We start from the raw sequence: 23,287 nt of genomic DNA on the forward strand, positions 1-23,287 counted from the left end.
GATGGCTAGTGACACGGATAAGATATCATCGTCGGTCACAAAGGTGGACATCGGATGACTTCGCCGGTAAAGAACAAGTGAGTTCGATATTAATTTCGCCAATGATAACCGGCGAAGACAGGGTTTGGTCACGAGTTCCTTCATCAGCGAAGACATTCGTCTAGGCCGAATTACCGACGAAATAAAATTAATTCGCCGGTTGCTCAAACTCGCGTTCAAGACTTTTGGGATTCCTTGATTTAAACTAACTTCGCCAAGTTCGCCATATTCATGCTTAATTTCGCTATCATCAAAAATTTCTTGAAAAACCCTTCTTATACCCTAACTGCTTTCACACTATGATCATCACCGATCTAAACAATGTTCAATATTCACAAAGAAAATGGTTATGCCTCTTAACTCCTTCTCAAAACGACATAAGATCTATTCGATTCACGATGTCAGATACGAATCCGAAATAAAGAACCAAACCCAAACTGTCACACCCCGATATTTCCACGTATTACCAGTGGGCCCGGTGGGGAGTATCGTGACGTAGTTGATATCATCAAAGTCAAACAACACAAATTTATATGCATAGCGGAAGCAAAAGATAGATTCATTTCAACCAATTAAATTGTAATATTAAGTATCACAAGATAGTTGAAAATGATCCAAGGGCGGATCGAAGGAAAAAGGAAATTGTTCAACAGACTTTAAAAGCATCTAAAGCTTGCGAGACTTGAGTAATGACGCCTGGAGTAGCCAGCCTATTTCGTCTAGTACCTGCACTTAGCCTTTTTGGAAAATACGTCAGTTTACATTGGTAAATACAACTTAACTGACTCATTTTGAAAAGAGTTTGAAAATTAATTTGAATCCACTTAGGCAAAAATATCTTTTATAACTTGGGACAATTATTAAAAAAAATAATCTTGTATACAGTTTTACTTATTTGTCATCTATCATGGCTGGTTTGTAGGGCCGGACAAGATTAACTAACACGCCACAGGTATAATGCCCACAAGGTTGATTCCTTTAAGTGGATTACCAGTTTTTACATAATGCAACTGTCAGGTGTACGCCTACAACCCGTGCTTAGGTCGTGGCCATTTCTTTGAATGATGCCAAGGATATCCGGGACATGGTCAATTAACCCCCAAAGGTCATACACCAAATAATACAGAATAAAACAAGTTATGTAAATACATCAATGACAATCCAATTTAAATGATTACATACCCGACCAAGCGGTATTATTATAATACCGTATCCCAAGCCCGTATAGGGAAAATAAGTTAAGAGTATTTACCTGAGCAAAGTATAAATCAAATACAGCAAATGCACGTAGCTTTTACTGGGCTCCTAATCTGGAACGAAGGTTTTTAATAACTTATTAGAATCCTAACGGGTCTTTAATTAAGCCTAGACTTAGACCGGTTAGTTTTAAAAGAAGATACAGTCCAAAAACGCATGATTAAGCGAAGACCGGATTAGAATGTGGTTTAGACCCGACAAGCTTGAATACTTGTTTAGTTTGGGTAAACTAAACACATTCTAGATTTTGAGATGAAATGATATGGTTTGACCCGTTTCGGCTATTATATGCAAACTAGTTACATAAGCCGATCCGAACGCGAAGAGTGCGTAACGAGTAACCAAATGAGTCATATACAGGTTTCCTAAGTTAATATGCCTTAAATATGTTGTGACATCAGTAAGATATCTTCTATTATGCCCAAAATGAATTTAAACCCAAACTATGCCTCGTAGGGGTATTTTGGTCATTTTAAATGTTATAAAAGAGTTTAAATAGTAATCTGAGTTACAGGTCTGATTTAATCAGTAAAAATACTTAGTTTAATAAGTTATAACAGTAGGGTATCATATATATGTGAAATTTATTAATTATAACCATACTATGCACCGTAGGGGCATTTTGGTAATTTCACATAAGCCTAAAAGGTCAAAACTGGAAATCTGAGTTTAAAATTTTTGCTTACGGTTAAAATATAAAATTTACTGAAAATATCAGTAGGCATCAAACCTTATATGTTTAAAACAGTTTTGATACATGTTATGTGTTAAAAACGCTTAAAAGGCGATTTGGAGCTATTTCCGGGTTTTCAAAAGAAAGCTGATATTTTTATTATTCCAGAAGGCTCAAAACAATTTATTTATCATATTAGATCAGTAGAAAAAGATTTGGTATCAAAAGGATTTGTAAAACTCATTTTATAGCCCAAAAGGGCAAAACCGACAATAACCGAATTAAGCTTAGAACCCTATGTTATGCTTAGCCTAAAAATAAATAAAAATCTCCAAAAATCCCAAAATATTATTTTATATCAGTAGGTAAAAAGTTTGATATCAAAAATTGGGCTTAGATATGCTATATGCTAATTATGTCATTTAATTACTAAAAAGCTTCTTATTTACGCTAATGAGCATAACTCCTAATCTAGACCTCAAACCGATGTCAAATTTTAGGAAAAAGTTTATAAATCAGTAATGAAGGTTTCTACTCTTTTACTTTTTCAAAAATCACATTTTAAGGTGAAAAGGGCATATTAGTCAACATTTAAGCAATTAACGGAAACATGCGTATGAATCGGATAACTAATGAACCAAGTTGTATAATCATAGAGGGTTATACTTATATGAAACCTAGTCCTAATAAGGCTCTAAGGCAATTCTAAACTATGCTCAAACGAGTCAGAACTGAATGTCAAAGCAGAAGTCAAACTATGCGACTTTCGGTCCCGAACCGAGCCTAAACTGAAAATTGTCGTGGTGAACATGTTTAGACATGTTCTTACATTAATTACCAAGTTATATTAATGATAAAACAGGTTGCATGGCTTCTACATTGCTAATTATGCATTAATTTAAAAATAAGCTTTCTGTTGACTTTTTGAGATTAACTTTGACCCAACAATTGACCTAGTTAGAGTGGAAATCAGAGGGTTCCCTTTTAAGGGTTTATTGCCCACATAATTACCAACTTATAGGTACTTTTAATTCGAGATTTGACTGGACAATTATTGATTAATCTTGAAGTCAAACCTTAATTACGACGGTTTGACTTTAAGCTAATAAGCTAAGCTAAACTGAATTAAAGAAAATTAAGGACACTTACAAGGGTCCTAAGTATGATTAGGGATCCTAAGGAAGCTTGTAGCTGACCAGAGAGCTCTAGAGAAGTGTCTTGAATGAGAATGAAATGAGCAAGTCCCAAGTGTTTCAACAAAGCTCCTTATATACAAACTTAGATTGCATGAGATGATGCCAACCAAGTCTACTGATATTTTATGATGGTCCCATGTGTCCCTATAATGCCAAAACCAGTTTCCAAGACCCTGATTTCGAAAACCACTCTCTTAAGGCGGTGCAACAGGCTGAACATGCATCTGTCCATTTTCTGCTGCCAGCGACTGTCTTACGGACCGTAAGCAAAAAGCCTTGCAGACCGTATGCACCTCTTATGGACCGTAAGCCCTTGGCTTTGCAGTCCGTAACCGACCTTGGCTTATAACGCCCAGTTGCAGAGCTTGCGGACCGTAAGCCTAAGGCCATACGGTCCGTATCCGATGACCAGAAAACAAAAACTTGCAAACTTTCAAGCATTGACCATGCAATCTTTCATGGTTCGAATCTTGGGTCTTTTGCAACAGAATGGGACCACTTAATCAGTCTTAAAAGGTTATAAAAACCTTACCATGCACTTACACATCCTTGGATTCTTTTGGCCATGCATTTTAAATGAAGTTTAATTCTTTTGAACACGAATTTTAATTATGAACTTTGTTGTAACATTATTTAAATATCCAAATTCTTTTATAAACTGAATTTATTTATTATAGGAATAACCGGTTACATATATCAGATGTTTATCATAATGATTTAAGGTCTTGGGATTTATAATTTGGTCGCTCAGAGGTGTTTATTAACATGTCGACCTTTTTAAATCCTACCATACATCTTTTACTTGATCCAGGTTCCTGGCACGTTTATCTTACATGACACGTGTCTTTATTTTATTTGGTATGATTTTACGAGCTGTTACATCCTCACCCCCTTAAAAGAAATCTCGACCTCGAGATTTACTAAAACAAATGAGGGTACTTTTCTTTCATGGTGGACTCTAACTCCCACGTATATTCGGGACCTCTGCGGGCATCCCATTTTACCTTGACAATTGGCACATGTTTCCTTCGAAGCTTCTTAACCTGCCGATCCTCGATCGACAAAGGTTTTTCCACAAATTTCGAGCTCTCATCTATGTGCACATCTGTATGTGGTATGACTAGCGATTCATCAGCTAGACATTTCTTCAGATTGCAGATGTGGAATATATTGTGAATACCACTGAGCTCATCAGGTAAGTTTAACTTATAAGCCACTGTTCCTACACATTCGATGATCTCGAATGGTCCTATATACCTTGGGCTTCACTTACCTTTCTTACCAAATCGCATCACCCCCTTCCAGGGTGATACTTTAAGCAAAACTTTATCACCAACCTCAAACTTTAGAGGTTTTCGCTTTTTATCAGCATAACTTTTCTGCCTATCCCAGGTAGCTTTCAGGCGGTCATGAATCTGGACAATCTTGTCCGTCGTTTCAAAGACTATGTCAGGACCTGATAATTGAGCTTCTCCTACTTCTTCCCAACAAATAGGCGTTCTGCATTTCCTACCATATAATGCCTCAAAAGGCGCAGCCTGAATGCTTGTATGGTAGCTATTGTTATAGGAGAACTCGACCAACGGCAGATGGTTATCCCAACTACCACCTAAATCAATTACACATGCACATAGCATGTCTTCCAAAGTTTGAATTGTACGCTCACTCTGTCCGTCTGTCTGAGGATACAAAGACTATTGGAAACTTTTCCAAAAATGTGATGTGTATCTAGTATCCCTGTCCGAGATAATAGATATTGGTACGCCATGAAGTGATACAATCTTATCTACGTACAATTGGGCTAACATGTCGGAGCTGTAAGTCTCCTTAATGGGTAGGAAATGTGTTGACTTAGTCAGTCTATCAACTATTACCCAGATAGTATCATTTCCTTTCTTTGTCTTTGGCAACTTGGTGATAAAATCCATTGTCACCATTTCCCACTTCCAGGTGGGGATTTCAGGTTGTGGTAGCAAACCTAACGGCTTTTGATGTTCAGCTTTGACTTGTGCGTATGTCAAACATTTAGCTACATAGGCAGCTATAGACTTCTTCAAGCCTATCCACTAATAATTCGCCTTCAGATCCTGGTACATCTTATCAGCTCCAGGATGAACGGAATACTTAGAACTATGGGCTTCCTAGAGGATGACATCCCGAAATCCTCCATAAACTGGAACCCATATTCGTCCGTTTAACCTCAGGATTCCGTCCTTACCATAGGATAATTGTTCTTCAGTTACTCCTAGCTTTTCATCAGGGTAGTTAGCTTCCAAGACAGCTTCTTTTTGCGCAGCTAACAACCTTTCATTCAAGCTATTCCTTATTTCAATGCTTTTGGCATTGATTCTTATAGGCTTCACTCTTTCTTTCCTGCTTAAGGCATCGACAACCATATTTCCTTGCCTGGATGGTATCTTATCTCACAATCATAATCATTCAAAGTTTCCATCCAGCATCGCTGCCTCATGTTCAAGTCCTTCTGATTGAACAAGTGTTGAAGGCTTTTGTGATCAGAGTAGATCACACACTTAGTTCCATACAAGTAATGCCTCCACATTTTTAGTGCGAATACAACGGCACCCAACTCCAAATCATGGGTGGTGTAATTCTTTTCGTGCACCTTTAACTGGCGTGAAGCATAGGCAATGACTTTACCTTTCTGCATAAGCACACATCCTATACCGGTGTGTGATGCATCATAATGCACTACAAACTCATCAACCCCATCTGGCAATGTCAGTACTGGAGCGTTGCTCAACTTCTGCTTCAAAATATCGAAGGATTCTTGCTGCTTAGGCCCCCAGTCAAACTTGCTATTCTTGCGAGTGAGTAAAGTCAGGGGTGCTGCAATTCTTGAGAAGTTTTCAATAAATCGCCTGTAGTATCCTGCCAGTCCTAGGAAGCTGCGAATCTCCGTAGGCGTCTTCGGCTCTTGCCAGTTCATAATAGCTTCAATCTTAGTGGGATCTACTTGGATACCACGCTCACTAACAATGTGTCCATGGAATTGGACTTCACGAAGCCAAAATTCACACTTTGAAAATTTGGCATAGAGCTTTTCTTGATGAAGCAGTTTCAGAATGCAACGGAGATGCTTCTCGTGGTTAGCTTGGTTCTTCGAGTAAATGAGAATGTCATCGATGAAGATGATGACAAATTTATCCAAGTAAGGCTTGCAGACGCGATTCATGAGATCCATGAATGCGGCAGGCGCGTTAGTAAACCCAAAAGGCATCACTAGGAACTCATAATGACCATAGCGAGTCCTAAACGCAGTCTTGTGTACATCTTCATCTTTAACCTTCAATTGATGATAGCCTGACCTTAAATCGATCTTAGAAAAGTAGCTTGCCCCTTGCAATTGATCGAACAGATCGTCGATCCTGGGCAAAGGATACCTATTCTTAATAGTGACCTTATTAAGCTCATGGTAATCGATGCATAGACGCATCGAACCATCCTTTTTCTTGACAAATAGGATTGGTGCTCCCCAAGGAGACGAGCTAGGTCTAATAAAACCTTTGGCTAGCATATCATCTAGCTGCGTCCTCAACTCCTTCATCTCTGTTGGTGCCAACCTATAAGGTGCTCTCGCAACAGGTGCTGCTCCGGGGATGATGTCAATTTTGAATTCTACTTGCCTATCTAGTGGTAAACCAAATAGTTCTTCAGGAAAGACTTCAGGGTATTCAGAAATGACTGGAATATCTTCAATCTTGGGCTTCTGCTCATTAATAGTTACCTATGCCATATAAATGACACAACCCTTCTTCAGACATCTGGATGTTTTGAGCATAGCCACTTGCTTAGGCAGTCCATACTGAGTATCTCCCTGAATGGTAAGTGGCTCACCAGAGGGAGTCTTGATCACCACTTGCTTCTTGTCGCAGATAATCTGGGCTTGGTTATGGGATAACCAGTCCATGCCTAAAACGATGTCAAAACCGGCTAACTTCAAAGGAAGTAGGGATAATGGAAAAGAGTGGTTCCTAATGGATATAACACATCCATCTAACACAGTTGAGGCGGTCTCTAAGGTACCATCAGCTAATTCTGTAACGCCTTGCTGTTTCATACTTTCCATAATTAGAAAGCTCGCCTTGTAATGCTATTTTTGGAAATCTTGTATTATTGTAGTCGTCTTTTCGTTGTAAAATCCGAGACTTGAATCATAAATAAAATTCATATTTCTTTAAATTCACCATCTACATATTCATACATGTTCATACGTTCGAATTCATTGTACATCGAATCCTTATTTGTAATTCATACTTATACTTATTCACGATGCATGTCCATGCTTGTCCTTATATTGTTGATACCTAAAAACCCCTAATAATATGCTTATTTATACAACGGTTAATCATCTAATATGTGACATATACTTGTCACTTACAAACATGTTACATACTTGTACCTTACAGTTTTTACCTAGTTAAATCATGTTTTATTTCATATTTCACCTTGTTACAAGTTAGGGGAAACATTGTTGCATATTATTACACAACTTAATTAACAAAATTACTCATTATAATGTTTTAAAAAATAAAAAAAAATAAAGAAATATGGCAGCCCCAATTCAGCAAAATTCAGCCCCATATAGTTGGGTTTTGTGGGCTAGTTTCAAGGTGTAACCCCTTCTAAACACTTCCAAAGCCCAACCCATTGAAACCCTAATCCTTCCCCCTATAAATACCACTTATAACCAGCCTCCCTACCACTTTTGCAACACTAAAAACTCTCAAAACATCCTCCAAACCGTAGCTGAAAGCAAAGGTTCGAGCAGATTGACACCCCTTCACGAAAATGAGCATAACTCACTTAATTCTTATTCGATTCACTTGATTCTTTTTCCTACTTGCTTGGATAATCATGGGGTTCGATTCCTAGACTTCTCCTTGGAGAAATCAGACCTGGAAATGCCCCGAAATAGTCCATAAACTTTCTGTTTGATTTTTATGTTCTTCAAAACTTGTTTAAACCTATGCAACTTGTGTCTAACACATCTCATGCCTATGTCCTAATGCTTACAACTTATCCCATGGTTGGTTAAGCTTAAAAACAAGGTTGAGACATTTGAAATCAGAGGATTAAACCTCATAAACTTGGTGTTTTGTCTAGGGTTTCAACCCACAAATCATGTCAAACATAGTCTTTGATACATGAGTGATTATGGAACAACTTGGGTTGTCCAAACATACAATCCTCACATGATTTGATGATTTCTATTAGTTAGTTTACTTTACATACATGTAAAGACCTTAGTTCATGACCCTCCTTGGTTGTTTTTACATCAAGTGTAGTGGTGAACATCAAAGGGGTACCTAAATGGAAGCCTTGTCTTCCTACCCCATCCATGACACCCATGACTCAACTTGAGGTACCTAAATGAAGATGTAATCTTCTACCTCTTACTTGAATACTTTAACATTTGGACTTAATAATATGTGTATAATATACGACCTACATACTATCTATGTACACTCGAATCTTTGATGTTGAAATCATATTCATTTGTCAAAGTAGTAGGTTATCATCTAAGGACCTAAACCTTGTTATGATTCTTATGGGTGTTCAACTCATAAAATCATTATAACCCATGAGGTTACCAAGTGTCATACAAGTGTTATGTGTGAAGATGAATATTTTGATATAATATTTCATGTCACTTTCATTCCAAATCTCGACTCTAAACATGCTTGAACTTAAACCCTTACGCATTCAACCTTCCAACCTCGACAACTTTGTCACATTGGATAATCGGAAAACATATGCAAACTTTGTGAGTATACTCGTATTTCCCCTTTTTACCTTGACCACTTTTGGGGTGTAACATGTTTACCTATCAAGAAACTTACACATGAACATTTTGCTTAAACACATGAACATTCCTATAACATGCTTGTATACGTGATGGCTTGATACTTTAAACTTGGGTGATTCTTATGTGTTGAACTTATCATTAACTTCGTACGAGCCTAACCGTGACATATGTAGCGCTATAGGATTAACGACCCGCCCTTTATCATCGGTTATGTCATGAGCATATTGCGTTTTCTTGGTTTGATATGTTAGACACATGCCATGTTTAAATGTTTATCTTGAATCACATGCTTGCTATGAGGAATTGTTCAAACTTATCTTTTGCTATGTACGTATCAAACTTGTATATTCGCCTTTGCTTTTGCATTGAACTTTATTTTAAACATGTTACAGGTTGAGGACGATGATGCTATGAAATGAAGTAGCGTTGATGCCTAGATACACATATAGACGTTTAGGTTTAATCGTTGTATCAATGTTGATTATGTTGTATTGTATTTCCTTTGAACTTGATGTTATTTGATTTCTTTGTAATGTTGACAAAAGAATTATGAAATGAAATCGGTTTATTAAATATTGTCACAAATAGCGTTATGATGACTCTAGCAATCTTCACACTTCGTCTCATCCCGATGTTTCCGCCATTGGTTGGGGTGTGACAGATTGGTATCAGAGCCATAACTATAGGGAATTAGGAAAAGTAGGAATGCTTTAACCTAGTCTATAGTTCTAGAGCTTTATTCGTATGTTTTATTTGAAATTACTAGCATGCTATCTTATTTGCTTTTATTTATTCTCTTTTGATCTTGTAAGCATATGTGTCACTTGTGGGTTAACACTTAACATGCTATACTTGATTTTATTATGTGTTAATACTTGTTTCTTCATTTTATCCTTTATGTGTGTTCTTGACATACTTTTTATGCGTTAATATTCGTTTCATCGTTTCACTTTTATTGTGATGTTCTTGACATGTTATACTTGTTTGTTTAATCTTTAATATACACTTTTCCTCACGCGTTTTACTCGATTATTCTAAATCCGACAACACACATATTACACAAACGAGACGAGTTCACCAAAATAGGCGTGAAACCCATAATTTGGTGAACAACTCTCAATCCATCCACTTTCCCTTTCTTTTTACACGAAATTCACCATCAAGTTAGGAGTGAAATCCTCACCTTGATGGAGAAGTTCAAATTTCAAATTCTAGTGGACCCTCGTCAAAGTGTTGAAATTAAATTTTGACCCAACGAGTACCAACCACACTTAGGATACGAAACCGTCAAGTTAGGGGTGAAACCCGCACCTTGGCGACTAGTTCCACTCCTTGATTTTTTTCATAAATCCCGCCAAGTCTCGAAATTTCGATTGATTTGGGACATGTAGTAACCGGAAGGGTAAATACCGTTAACCGACTTGTCGGCGAGAGTATTTTACCTATTAGGCCAAAGCATGCTCCTCAAATTCAAAAGACTTTTCGACCACTTTGGTTAGTCAAAGTTCCGTTTGGAACACTCCAAACTTTGGTCAAACATGTGTTTCTATTATTTATTTATACGATGCAATCTTTCAAACTCGAGTTTACTTTCGATTTCTCTTTTCACACACACAACATATTGAACCTTTTCCATACATTTATACATATGCATGATTTCATATAATTTAAATTCGTTTTCCTTGTAACGACAAGTGGAGAAATATCATCGAGATGGGAGTGACTTCCTTACCTTGACGATTAGCTCACTCCCTTTTCCTTAAAACGACCTCACCAACGAGTTAGGGGTGATTCCCTAACTTAGGTGACCGTTACCAAAACTTCTCTTTCGAAACATCTTATTATGCAAACTCGATCATACTTTATACCCAAATTGTTTAATGTTATTTAAAAATACCCACTCATACAGATTTCGAAATACATTGTTTTATCAAACGTACTTTTTATTCTACAATCTATTTTCACTCAACTCATATACGCGAAATTCATAATCATGTCTTAAAACGTTTTATTGCTCGAACTTCAAAACCTTACGAAATGCTACCTATCAATTTAATCGGTTCAATGAAACTCTTGCCCATGAACTTCATATTCGACTTAATCACTAAAACACGCCCACCTTCTACTTTTAATCAAAATCCAACCAACCTTTCCCGAATACTTATAAGATCTTATAGAAGTTATATGATTGTTTTACCAAATACCCTTTCCAACACCAACAAATCAATTGTTATTTTATTTTTATTTCTAAGTCCTTTTGCTAAATTTCCCTTCTAAAGATCCTAGTTTTCACAAGGACCTCCTAAATTCATAATTTCTTATTTGATGAAACGAACTTACTTTTTAATGAAAACCTTTTTCCTACACCAATTTACAAAACACGCGGGCAAGAAGTCTTCATGGGAACCGACAATCTTTGACTTACATGAAAATTTTTTTTTTTAACAAAAGTAGCATTTCAATCATTACAAAAATACATTATGCTTAACCAATTAGTACTTTATATCCTCTTACATACACAACTATATTCTACCCTTTCAACCAAGGTCAACCTAATTTTGATTCGATAAACTCAATGTTTCATTTAAACAACTATACATGCATATCATCGTACACATTTTGGTCGATACCTCGCGATAACATCATTTATATCATTCGTATTTACATACTCGACCTTTTGAATGTTTTATACACTTAGATCCGTGGTGTCCCAACAAACACTATTTACGCAATATTTATTTTTCATACCTACACCTATGTTCATACGTCTTATGCTTGTACTTATACGCATACTACTTATACGTTTTACGCTTCTACTTGTACACATACTACTTACACGTTTTATGTTTATGCTCATACATACATGCGTATTCATACTTAAACTTATGCTCATACTTTCATCCTTACTCATGATTCATACATTCGTACCTATACGCGAGCGCAACCCGAGGGATTCGCTTGCGTGGGTCCCACACATACTTAAACATGGACTTGCTTATATACTACATTCTTGTACGTACACATTCTAAATTTTTTTTATGTATACCCCGATTCATACACAACTAGTACAAGCTATGCGGATCATGCGACGATCAAAATAATCACGGGTGCACACGGGATTATAGTGATAGGCGTATGAGAACCATAGAGTGTGCTACTGCGTATGGTAATACACGGAACGTAACATGACACCGAAGACGAAACGGACGTAACATGGTCAAAACATGGTGGATACGCCGCTGGTACTTCCTATATATAAGTGTTTTCACCATGTTACCAAACTTTCGTAAAACGTGCCATGAGAAATTCAGTGTTTTACAGACCTTTTGGACCTAATACAAGCTTTAAACAAATCACAAACGCATCATATCCGATTATCCATGCCGAGACTTCATCTTTAACACGCTACTTTCGTCTATCTAATACTTATATCATTCATATACTTGCATTCATTTAGTGTCAATTGTTCACCCCATACTCCTATTATTCTCCATTATCCTTTCTTTCATATGAACCCCGTTCACATTCAAACTTATTTAAACTCCTTTGCCTATGCGCACACATACCCGTTTTACCTATGCTTAAACGCCTCAACCCATTTTAGTCAAACAAATTCCTATCCTATCGTTCTTCAAAATTTCGTACTTTTCTAAACGTTTCAAAACTCCCAAGTCTCGATTCTTTTAGCCAAAATGCTTTTTCTCCAAGGTCTTCCTCTTGAATAAATTTCGGGACGAAATTTCCTAAAGGAGGGGAGACTGTAACACCCTGCTGTTTCATACTTTCCATAATTAGAAAGCTCGCCTTGTAATGCTATTTTTGGAAATCTTGTATTATTGTAGTCGTCTTTTCGTTGTAAAATCCGAGACTTGGATCATAAATAAAATTCGTATTTCTTTAAATTCACCATCTACATATTCATACATGTTCATATTCGAATTCATTGTACATCGAATCCTTATTTGTAATTCATACTTATACTTATTCACGATGCATGTCCATGCTTGTCCTTATATTGTTGATACCCAAAAACCCCTAATAATATGCATATTTATACAACGGTTAATCATCTAATATGTGACATATACTTGTCACTTACAAACATGTTACATACTTGTACCTTACACTTTTTACCTAGTTAAATCATATTTTATTTCATATTTCACCTTGTTACAAGTTAGGGGAAACATTGTTGCATATTATTACACAACTTAATTAACAAAATTACTCATGATAATGTTTTAAAAAATAAAAAAAATAAAGAAATATGGCAGCCCCAATTCAGCAAAATTCAGCCCCATATACTTGGGTTTTGTGGGCTAGTTTCAAGGTGTAACCCCTTCTAAACACTTCCAAAGCCCAACCCATTGAAACCCTAATCCTCCCCCCTATAAATACCACTTATAACCAGCCTCCCTACCACTTTTGCAACACTAAAAACTCTCAAAACATCCTCCAAACCGTAGCTGAAAGCAAAGGTTCGAGCAGATTGACACCCCTTCACGAAAATGAGCATAACTCACTTAATTCTTATCCGATTCACTTGATTCTTTTTCCTACTTGCTTGGATAATCATGGGGTTCGATTCCTAGACTTCTCCTTGGAGAAATCAGACCTGGAAATGCCCCGAAATAGTCCATAAACTTTCTGTTTGATTTTTATGTTCTTCAAAACTTGTTTAAACCTATGCAACTTGTGTCTAACACATCTCATGCCTATGTCCTAATGCTTACAACTTATCCCATGGTTGGTTAAGCTTAAAAACAAGGTTGAGACATTTGAAATCAGATGATTAAACCTCATAAACTTGGTGTTTTGTCTAGGGTTTCAACCCACAAATCATGTCAAACATAGTCTTTAATACATGAGTGATTATGGAACAACTTGGGTTGTCCAAACATACAATCCTCACATGATTTAATGATTTCTATTAGTTAGTTTACTTTATATACATGTAAAGACGTTAGTTCATGACCCTCCTTGGTTGTTTTTACATCAAGTGTAGTGGTGAACATCAAAGGGGTACCTAAATGGAAGCCTTGTCTTCCTACCCCATCCATGACACCCATGACTCAACTTGAGGTACCTAAATGAAGATGTAATCTTCTACCTCTTACTTGAATACTTGAACATTTGGACTTAATAATATGTGTATAATATACGACCTACATACTATCTATGTACACTCGAATCTTTGATGTTGAAATCATATTCATTTGTCAAAGTAGTAGGTTATCATCTAAGGACCTAAACCTTGTTATGATTCTTATGGGTGTTCAACTCATAAAATCATTATAAGCCATGAGGTTACCAAGTGTCATACAAGTGTTATGTGTGAAGATGAATATTTTGATATAATATTTTCATGTCACTTTCATTCCAAATCTCGACTCTAAACATGCTTGAACTTAAACCCTTACGCATTCAACCTTCCAACCTCGACAACTTTGTCACATTGGATAATCGGAAAACATATGCAAACTTTGTGAGTATACTCGTATTTCCCCTTTTTACCTTGACCACTTTTGGGGTGTAACATGTTTACCTATCAAGAAACTTACACATGAACATTTTGCTTAAACACATGAACATTCCTATAACATGCTTGTATAAGTGATGGCTTGATACTTTAAACTTGGGTGATTCTTATGTGTTGAACTTATCATTAACTTCGTACGAGCCTAACCGTGACATATGTAGCGCTATAGGATTAACGACCCGCCCTTTATCATCGGTTATGTCATGAGCATATTGCGTTTTCTTGGTTTGATATGTTAGACACATGCCATGTTTAAATGTTTATCTTGAATCACATGCTTGCTATGAGGAATTGTTCAAACTTATCTTTTGCTATGTACGTATCAAACTTGTATACTCGCCTTTGCTTTTGCATTGAACTTTATTTTAAACATGTTACAGGTTGAGGACGATGATGCTATGAAATGAAGTAGCGTTGATGCCTAGATACACATATAGACGTTTAGGTTTAATCGTTGTATCAATGTTAATTATGTTGTATTGTATTTCCTTTGAACTTGATGTTATTTGATTTCTTTGTAATGTTGACAAAAGAATTATGAAATGAAATCGGTTTATTAAATATTGTCACAAATAGCGTTATGATGACTCTAGCAATCTTCACACTTCGTCTCATCCCGATGTTTCCGCCATTGGTTGGGGTGTGACAAATTCTACCTCATATTTCACACTTAAGGTTTTAACAGGTAGATTCAGTAATTTACAAAACTTATTATCTACGAACGACTTATCAGCACCTGAATCAAACAACACTCTTGCATAAACATCATTTATGAGGAAGGTACCTGTGATCACATTGTCGTTTTGAATCGCCTCCTTTGCGTTCATCTGGAAGACCCTAGCATTGGTCTTCTTGGCTTCCTCAGGCTTCTTGGCGTATTTAGGGCAGTTGGTCTTAATGTGCCCTTTCTCATTGCAGTTGTAGCAGGTGGCATCTTTAATCCTCTTGCAATCTACAATCTTGTGCTCTTTAGACTTGCATAACCCACATGCAAGTGATCCTGACTTAGACTTGGACTCAAGTCTGCATTTTCCAAAATGGTGTTTTTGGCAAGTCTTGCACTTTGGCTTTTCCTCCATCTGCTGGTTACCCCTGTTGGACCCAGACTTCTTCTTGAAGTTAGTATTACCTTTGTGCTTCTTCTCAGCTCTTCGTGAGTTATCATCCTCACGCTTCCTCTTTCCCTCTTCAGAGTTCTTGAGCGATCTTAGCCTGACCGCATCTAAAGTGAGGGACAAAGATAGATCAGCTACTAATCTGAAAGTAGCAGGTCTGGACGCCTTAACACTGGCTTTGATTTCTGGGGCTAAACCCCTGTTGAAGCGAGCAATCCTTTTGGGTTCCGGGGTTACCAGATACGGAACCAGTCTAGACATGGTATTGAAACTGGTGAGGTAAGCTTGACAAACTAAATTCTTCATTACCAACGCTAAGAAATCTGATTCAATTCTTTCAACCTAATGCTGCGGGCAATAATTCTCTTTAATGAGAGCAACGAACTGATCTCATGACAGATTGTAGAGTGGGATCTTCCCAGCAGCTTGAATGAGAGACTTCCACCATGCTAATGCCTCTCCCTTGAATGATTGGGATACAAACTTCACTATATCCCTTTCGGCACAACCGCTGATGTCAACTACTGTGTCCATCTCATCTAACCAGGTCATACAATCAATTGCCCCTTTCTCCCCAGTGAAATCCCGGGGTGCAAGAAACAAAGTACTTATAGGTACAGGACTTGGTATGTAGTTTATCATCAAATACTATCCTCTTGGATGGAACACTATTTTGGTTTAAGGAATGTCGATCATCATCCTTCTTTGGCTCATCTTTCTTAGAGGGTGGCTTGCTGTGAGCCTCTGAATGAGTCTTAGGCTTGGAATGCGGTGTGGATAGGGTCCTACTTCGAGTCCCGGTCACATGTATTTTAGTATTCTCATGGTTTTCCAGTGGATGGCTGTTTACCTCTTCTGACCTAGCCATGTAGCTTTAATTGCTACATAAAATCAAATAAGGACAAGGTTTGTACAGAAGCTTATATAGTTTTATTGTTTTTGACAACTTATTAACCATGGTTTTTAATAGCCATTTTAGTTAATTTGTTAAATATAATTGTTCAGGATCTTTATCATAATCCTAAGTTATAAGTTACTAATAGCACAAAAAGGCCTAGTCACGTGGACAAGTTTAGTTTATAAGCCCAGATTTTATGGAATCGAGGCATTAAGGTTTGAATCAAAGCTCATTACGTATTCTTGACAGGGAGTTGTAGGCTACCACTGTATTTAGTCTCAGAGGACGTTAATTATAGCCCGTAGGCACTTCATCTTTAAGGATGATTATTTTAATAAGGAAAAATGGAGTAATCCAATTTAAGGATGACTTATGCGATTTTATCGTATCACATTTTTGCCAAGAATGTTAACATATCTTCAGATGTTAACAAGAATTTGAATCTTTTGAATAGGTTTTACCATCTTGGCCATGTCTACAACAACATATAGACTAGGTCTTACCCTTAAGATTCCTTTTTAATATTTAAGCGCAGAACAATCCTAGTTTGAGGTGTTAATATGGATCTGAATCTAATTGTGGAACTACCATCTTGGCCCTGTCTTAAGGTGACACATGGCTAGGTCTTGTCCTTTTTAGATTTTGCCATTTTGTTATAATGGTAGATCTTATATAAGGGAATGTTATTTTTCATTTATTTTATGTTTTATGTTTTATGTTATGCATATAATTAACAACAAAAATGAAAATTAAATCAATCATTCCATTACAAATTCAAACAAGTACAAATTTTGCCCTAAACGGGACTTCTACTGAAATAACATGCCCACGCAGGGGCCAAACAACAAACATACCCACGCAGGGGTCAACAGAAAGACATGCCCACGCAGGGGCAGAATACAAAAAGATAAGCCCACGCAGGGGCTGAGTACAGAAATAAAAGTCCACGCAGCGACTTGATTACAACATAAATAAATACGTAAACAAGGATCTTCAATAATCCCTTTTCTTGGACTTCCATTTGATCAGGTCTGATAACCCTTTGAAGAAGCCTCGGTTGTTCCTGCGCTCTGTTTAAACTTCCCACTCAAATTGGTCCAATCTATCGAGAACCTCTTGTTGGCGTTCTGGCGGAATCAGTTGCGGCTGCGGCGGCTGCTGATGCAGAGGTTGAGGAGGTGGTGGGTGCTGGTACACATAAGGTGGGTACCCAGTGGTCCAAGGACCACCATAGGGCCCTTCAGGATGAAGAGCGTTGTAGTCCCACGCTGCTTGATATGGGTCGACCTCTGCATAGTTGTAGTTGGTGTGGGCCGGCTGCTCAAATGGGTTGTACGCCGCTGAACCGGCGTATGCAGGGATTGGGTTATCAAAACCCAACGGTGGCGCTACAAGCGCAGAGTCTGCTTCCGAGACGGGGTTTGAAGGTCCCCCCATCTGCGGTTATTCTTGGAGTGGCGGGTAGTGAATGCCACTTGATGGTTGAGGGGTGCTGATACGCACTCCTCCTCGCACGGACATCCGTGCGTTTGATCTTCGTCGCCTCAGTGGCTCCAGAGGCGGCTGCTGTAATGGTGGTGGCGGCGGTGGAGTAACTGCCACAAAGCGCGAATCCTCAGAAGGATCCTGCTGCTGTTGGTGCTGTTGCTGGTGGGGCGACGAGTGCTCAGAGGGGGTAAAATACCACCCAAACTGGGCGAACCTCGCCTGGTAATTGTCTGGACCACGATAAGGTTATCCATGAAAAGAGGACCCATCATAGATCTCGATGGGGTGGTTTGGGGTCCCGTTTGCAGGCTCGACAGGATCGGTATCCTCGTCCATATCCATGGCATGATCGCCAGAGAAATGGTCTTCGGGTCCTAGTGGGTTAAAACCCACAGGTTCTTCGATATAGTTTGCCGGGTTGAACCGGCTCTGAAAGACAGGAGTAGGGTCGCCAAAGGAATGGTGCGAATTGGATCGCTGTAGAGGTATAAACGAAGGTTGCGGGTTGTTGGGCTCATTCTCAGACTGAGGCCCAAAAGAGTGAAGGTAAGATGGTGAGGAGCTTAGGGAGACGGATCGCCTCCCTGGTTCAATGTAAGTCCTCCAAGGTTCTTGGGGACTGGTGCTCATGGGGATGGAGGGTGTGCGCCGCTGGGAAGGTCCGGCCTCGTGATCATGGCCCGTCACTGGGGCCTTACCTCTACCTCTTCTGAATCGTGACGACATTGCTAAACCTGTCAACATAAACAAAGATAACAGCAAGAATATATATGAAATAAAAGACAAAAATAAAACAGAACAGAATTTGTCCTATGTTATTTGTCTAGACTTGTCACGACCCCGACCCCATCCTGGCCGGAATCGGGTGCCGTGAGCAGCCGAGTGGTACCGGTGATTATTTTGAAAAATATTGCAGCGGAAATTTCATCAGGACCGTGAGTTAGGAAAAATATCAGAGTTTAGAAACACCGGATTTTATTTAAATAGATGGAATAAATTCCATGTTTTACAAAGCTAGCTTTTAATATAAACTTGATTACATAAAACAACTTTTCTTAATTTTTATTTAATTGATAAATCAAGCCACTTCTGTAAGCCTTTTTGGTGCCGTATCCAACTCTTATTCCAATCTACTGTAATCACCTGAAACGCGTTTTAAAAAGGTTTTGTCAGCGGGAAATACTGAGTGAGTTCATTCAGTTTTCACAAAAACATATTTGTTATAATTTACAGTATTAAGAGCGATTACAATGTTTCTACATGTCAACCAACTACCCACAGTATTTGTCACTTGACTCGTTTCGGTGACTGTGGTCATATCACTGTTGGGTCCGTTCACCCACAAGTGACGTATATCACTATTTAGGTCTGTTCACCTAAAAGTGTATCATGATTTAGGTACGCCTACCTAAACTGATAAAAACACTAGTAATGTTCACAATACCCCACATACCGGCTGTAATTGAAGACTACAAAGACATAATCCATGTAATTGTAATTTTGGAAAATAATTTGGAGTATTGTAAAACAGTTGATAAAAAGAGAATGACTCACATTATAAGTATGCAGTATTGAATTAACAAGCTTCATGATTCAGATTCTTCTGAGAATTAGCATCTACTTTGATTGTAAGTGTATGGGGTAGTGTTTAGTCTATTGATAAGCCTAATAACCTAATTTAAGCGATAATGCACACGAAACTAAGTAATTAACTAATACAGCATTTACGATAACTCACGAGATTAAACCCTCACAACGAATGACAAAGTGCGATACTTAAACATCCAACGGATTTGCAACGAATGACAGAGTATAGCCCGAGTTCGGGCGATACTCAAACATCCTATCGAAATCACGACGAATGACAAAGTATAAACCCAATTTGAGCAGCACATAAACATTCATCGGATAGTTTCAATCGATCGGATATTGAATCGTAGCAGCGATCGAGTTAATACCCAGTATCGTAGCAGAATTCGAGCTAGTGTGTGTTTGGTAGTAATCAGACTATAACTCAGTGTACGAATTGTGTTTTATCGTCGTTCCAACGCCAAACTGCAAGTCCCACACCCCTCTATTTATACTTAAAATTTGTCCCTCTCGCGTGTCGCGAGGGGTCACCTGGGCGGCGTCGCGTGGCGCGACGGGTCACATTTCTTTGTTGGGTTGCCACGTGTGTTTGTAGGTTAGCTGAGTCGACGGATCGAAGAATCTCGTATTTTACAACGAGTTATAATGTCACACCCTCAAATTACCACTTAGGGTGTGTCCCTGTTAGGCGTGTGACCACTAGTAATGAGCCACCAATTACATTGAATCCATAAGTTTAAAAATAAAGTTTCATCATTTAATAGTAATAAAATCCCAACATAAGTAATTCAAAAAAAACCATCAAGTTCAGCGGAAGCATTATTGTATCATAAAGTAATACTAATCAACATGATAAATAAGTGTTTAACAAATGAGCCCATCAGTGTGACCATGACCACTCCTGTCCTCCAGCCAGCAAGCTCCTGTTTCCATTCCCTAACGACCTGCGAGCATGTAACAAGTGTATCAGACAAAGCTGGCGAGTCCACAGTTTTAGAAAACGTTTGTTACCAGTTGAATGTAAAACAGTTCAATAACCAATGCAAGTAATATTGTTAATATCTCAATTCCGAACAATGACGGCTCCTGAAATACACGACTGCCCTTCCCACGTACTCCTATCTAGTACTGGGCCCGACTGGGTCATTAGTTCACATCCGTCCTCTCTAGGAGCGGTGTGAGGGTGCCAAACCTAAGTAGCGCTACTAACTAATACCCGATGAGGGACTTACAAAAGATGATAGGTGAGAATATTAACCAATATACCCGTTTTTACCCAAAGACTTGTCCCCCCCATGGGATACCCACTGACTGTCCCCAACCACTGGGACGCATGCTCGAATGTAGTGAACTCACCTTAGATTGCTCGGTATGTCACGTTTCACTATTCGTTCCAAATGGATCAACCAAACCCTAGAGTGATTATCAATATGAATCAGTTTCTTATGCACACAGATCACGTATTCTTTACACATATTACACTTGTAGTGTACACAGATTTCACGTATAGTTATGCAAGTCACTTCAGTAATTCACGCAACGCACTAGTCCATAAACATACACACATAGCACGTTATTGGTTTACGAATGCACTCACATTACAATTTCATACTTCACAAGGCACGCAGGAAACCCTACTTTGTTTAATTCCATTACGGCTATACGCTCGACATCGCAATTCAACCGTTCAGGCCCAACAAGTACTCGGCCCAATATACATCTAGTTTTTATGTGGTCCATTACCAATCATTCATGTTTAACTCACACATTGCAGCCCAATGGCCTTGCCGGTCCAATGTTACACGGGTTAAGCCCAACCCTCAGACACAGCTCATTGCCCGCTCCCTAGATACGCGGCCCAACCAATGTTGTTACTTGTTGTGCGACCCAACACAAAACATAAAGGAGATGCGGCCCACTCACTTTCTAATCCAAGTTTCATCATAATATTATCTATCATTCTGTTCTTAGCAATATCAATGCATGAATTGTGGATTCCATGTATACAGTTAAAGCACGTTATTCATTAGTCAACAAGGCTATAATCAAAACAAATACCCGAATCCAATCATTCACAAATTAACATAATTATTTAATACCCATATGTCCTTGACTTTCAACAACATCATTAGATTACATACAGTTTGATTGGATCAATGCTACTCACATGAGCCGTCACTTTGTTCAAGGTTTATTACTTATCATCAATTGTATTGGAACCCTAAAAGCTATTGATATGTCACAATCGTTGCTTAGATTTTGGTGAATTTAGTGGGCAACTTTAATTGGCACTAACCTAGGTATAATGATATAATGTCATCCCTACCCAAGGTTATCAAAAGCACGTGCATAGCATCACCTATCATCTATCATCTATACCAATTTTCTAACATTAAAATTATAAGGAATATTAATATTCATAACAATCCAAACATAATAGTCAGTCAAATATTCATAACATTTACATCATATTTATAATCTTTTGGTCACATCATCTGACCCAAACATAATAGTCAATCAAGTATTAGCCACATACAATCATCATACATCCACTTTATTTGATTAGATCTAGACTCAACATAAGATGGTGCCATACACTTTTCACCTCCTGCATGCATGTCATCCTTTCAGTGATCAGTTAAACACCCCACCCCCTAACTATCATGACCGTGTACCCTCACATATATCGATTAGCAATTCACAACTGACCAGCAATCGCATATTATAAGATCACTAACAATATCGAGTTTACGTGCAACCACAGATCAAGCTAACAGTTTATTCTCATGCTTGCATATGTATCAATGCCACACAACATCAAATCATAAAGCCATAATATATACAAAGTGGACATTAATTCAGCGATGATTACACTAACCAAGTGTTCGTGTGAGAGAAAACCGAGCCGAGTCGAAAGAAGGAGGGCTTCGGGTACGTCCAGTGACGTCTTCGTGTTTTCGACGAGTCCCATTGCAGTGCTGACGTGAATAGAGGTGCTATCAATCATTAAAGAGTCGAAGAATGGTTCCTACCGCGATCCTCCGCGTATCCCGACACATCATATGCTCCGACGATATTCCGGTAAATGGGGAATGTTTATGGCGAGGTTTGATGTGCAAGATAAGAAACGTGATCAAAAGCTTTGAAGGGGTTTACAGTTGATGGTTTCCATTGATGATGGAACGATGGGGAAGAAAAGAACTGCCGCCACTTGCGAAAGGAAAGGGAAAGAATAGGCCGTGCATATATGCATTCTAGGGTTTGTAGTTTTCCTTGTACTTTGCCAAATAAAATGCAAAATGTGTCCCTCATCGTGCATATATGCATTTTATTCGAGTGGGTTGGGTTCCAATAGGGCAGATCAAGACTGGGCCTTTAGAAGCCCACTAACATGAAGTGTGCGACTGATGAATGGAGGTGTGTAGCCCGACATCGCGCGCGGCCGAATTTATGAACCAACACTTAGCGTTTCACAACATGCCATTATCCAAGTGATAGTAATTACGTATAATTAGATCGTATATACTCAAACCACTAGCTAAGTGTTACGAGTTTAGACGATGTTAACCGTGAAAGTTCGAGTTGTCACATCTTGAAAGTTCGAGTTGTCACATCATCCCCAACTTGAAAGAAATTTCGTCCCGAAATTTGATAAGTAATCCAAA

At 38.3% G+C, this 23,287-nt stretch overlaps 1 long non-coding RNA gene across 1 annotated transcript; it reads right to left on the reverse strand.

Moving 5' to 3' along the window:
• Positions 1-20,401: 20,401 nt before the first annotated feature.
• On the reverse strand, positions 20,402-22,780 carry LOC118482179. The gene is made up of 3 exons (XR_004867621.1): positions 22,501-22,780; positions 20,979-21,035; positions 20,402-20,566 (listed from the first exon to the last, which is right to left on the reverse strand). It is a non-coding gene; the product is annotated as an uncharacterized LOC118482179 (long non-coding RNA).
• Between the last annotated feature and the right edge of the window lie 507 nt (positions 22,781-23,287).

The sequence above is a fragment of the Helianthus annuus genome, chromosome 9 (genome assembly GCF_002127325.2).
Source record: "Helianthus annuus cultivar XRQ/B chromosome 9, HanXRQr2.0-SUNRISE, whole genome shotgun sequence".
Taxonomy (NCBI): Eukaryota; Viridiplantae; Streptophyta; class Magnoliopsida; order Asterales; family Asteraceae; genus Helianthus; species Helianthus annuus.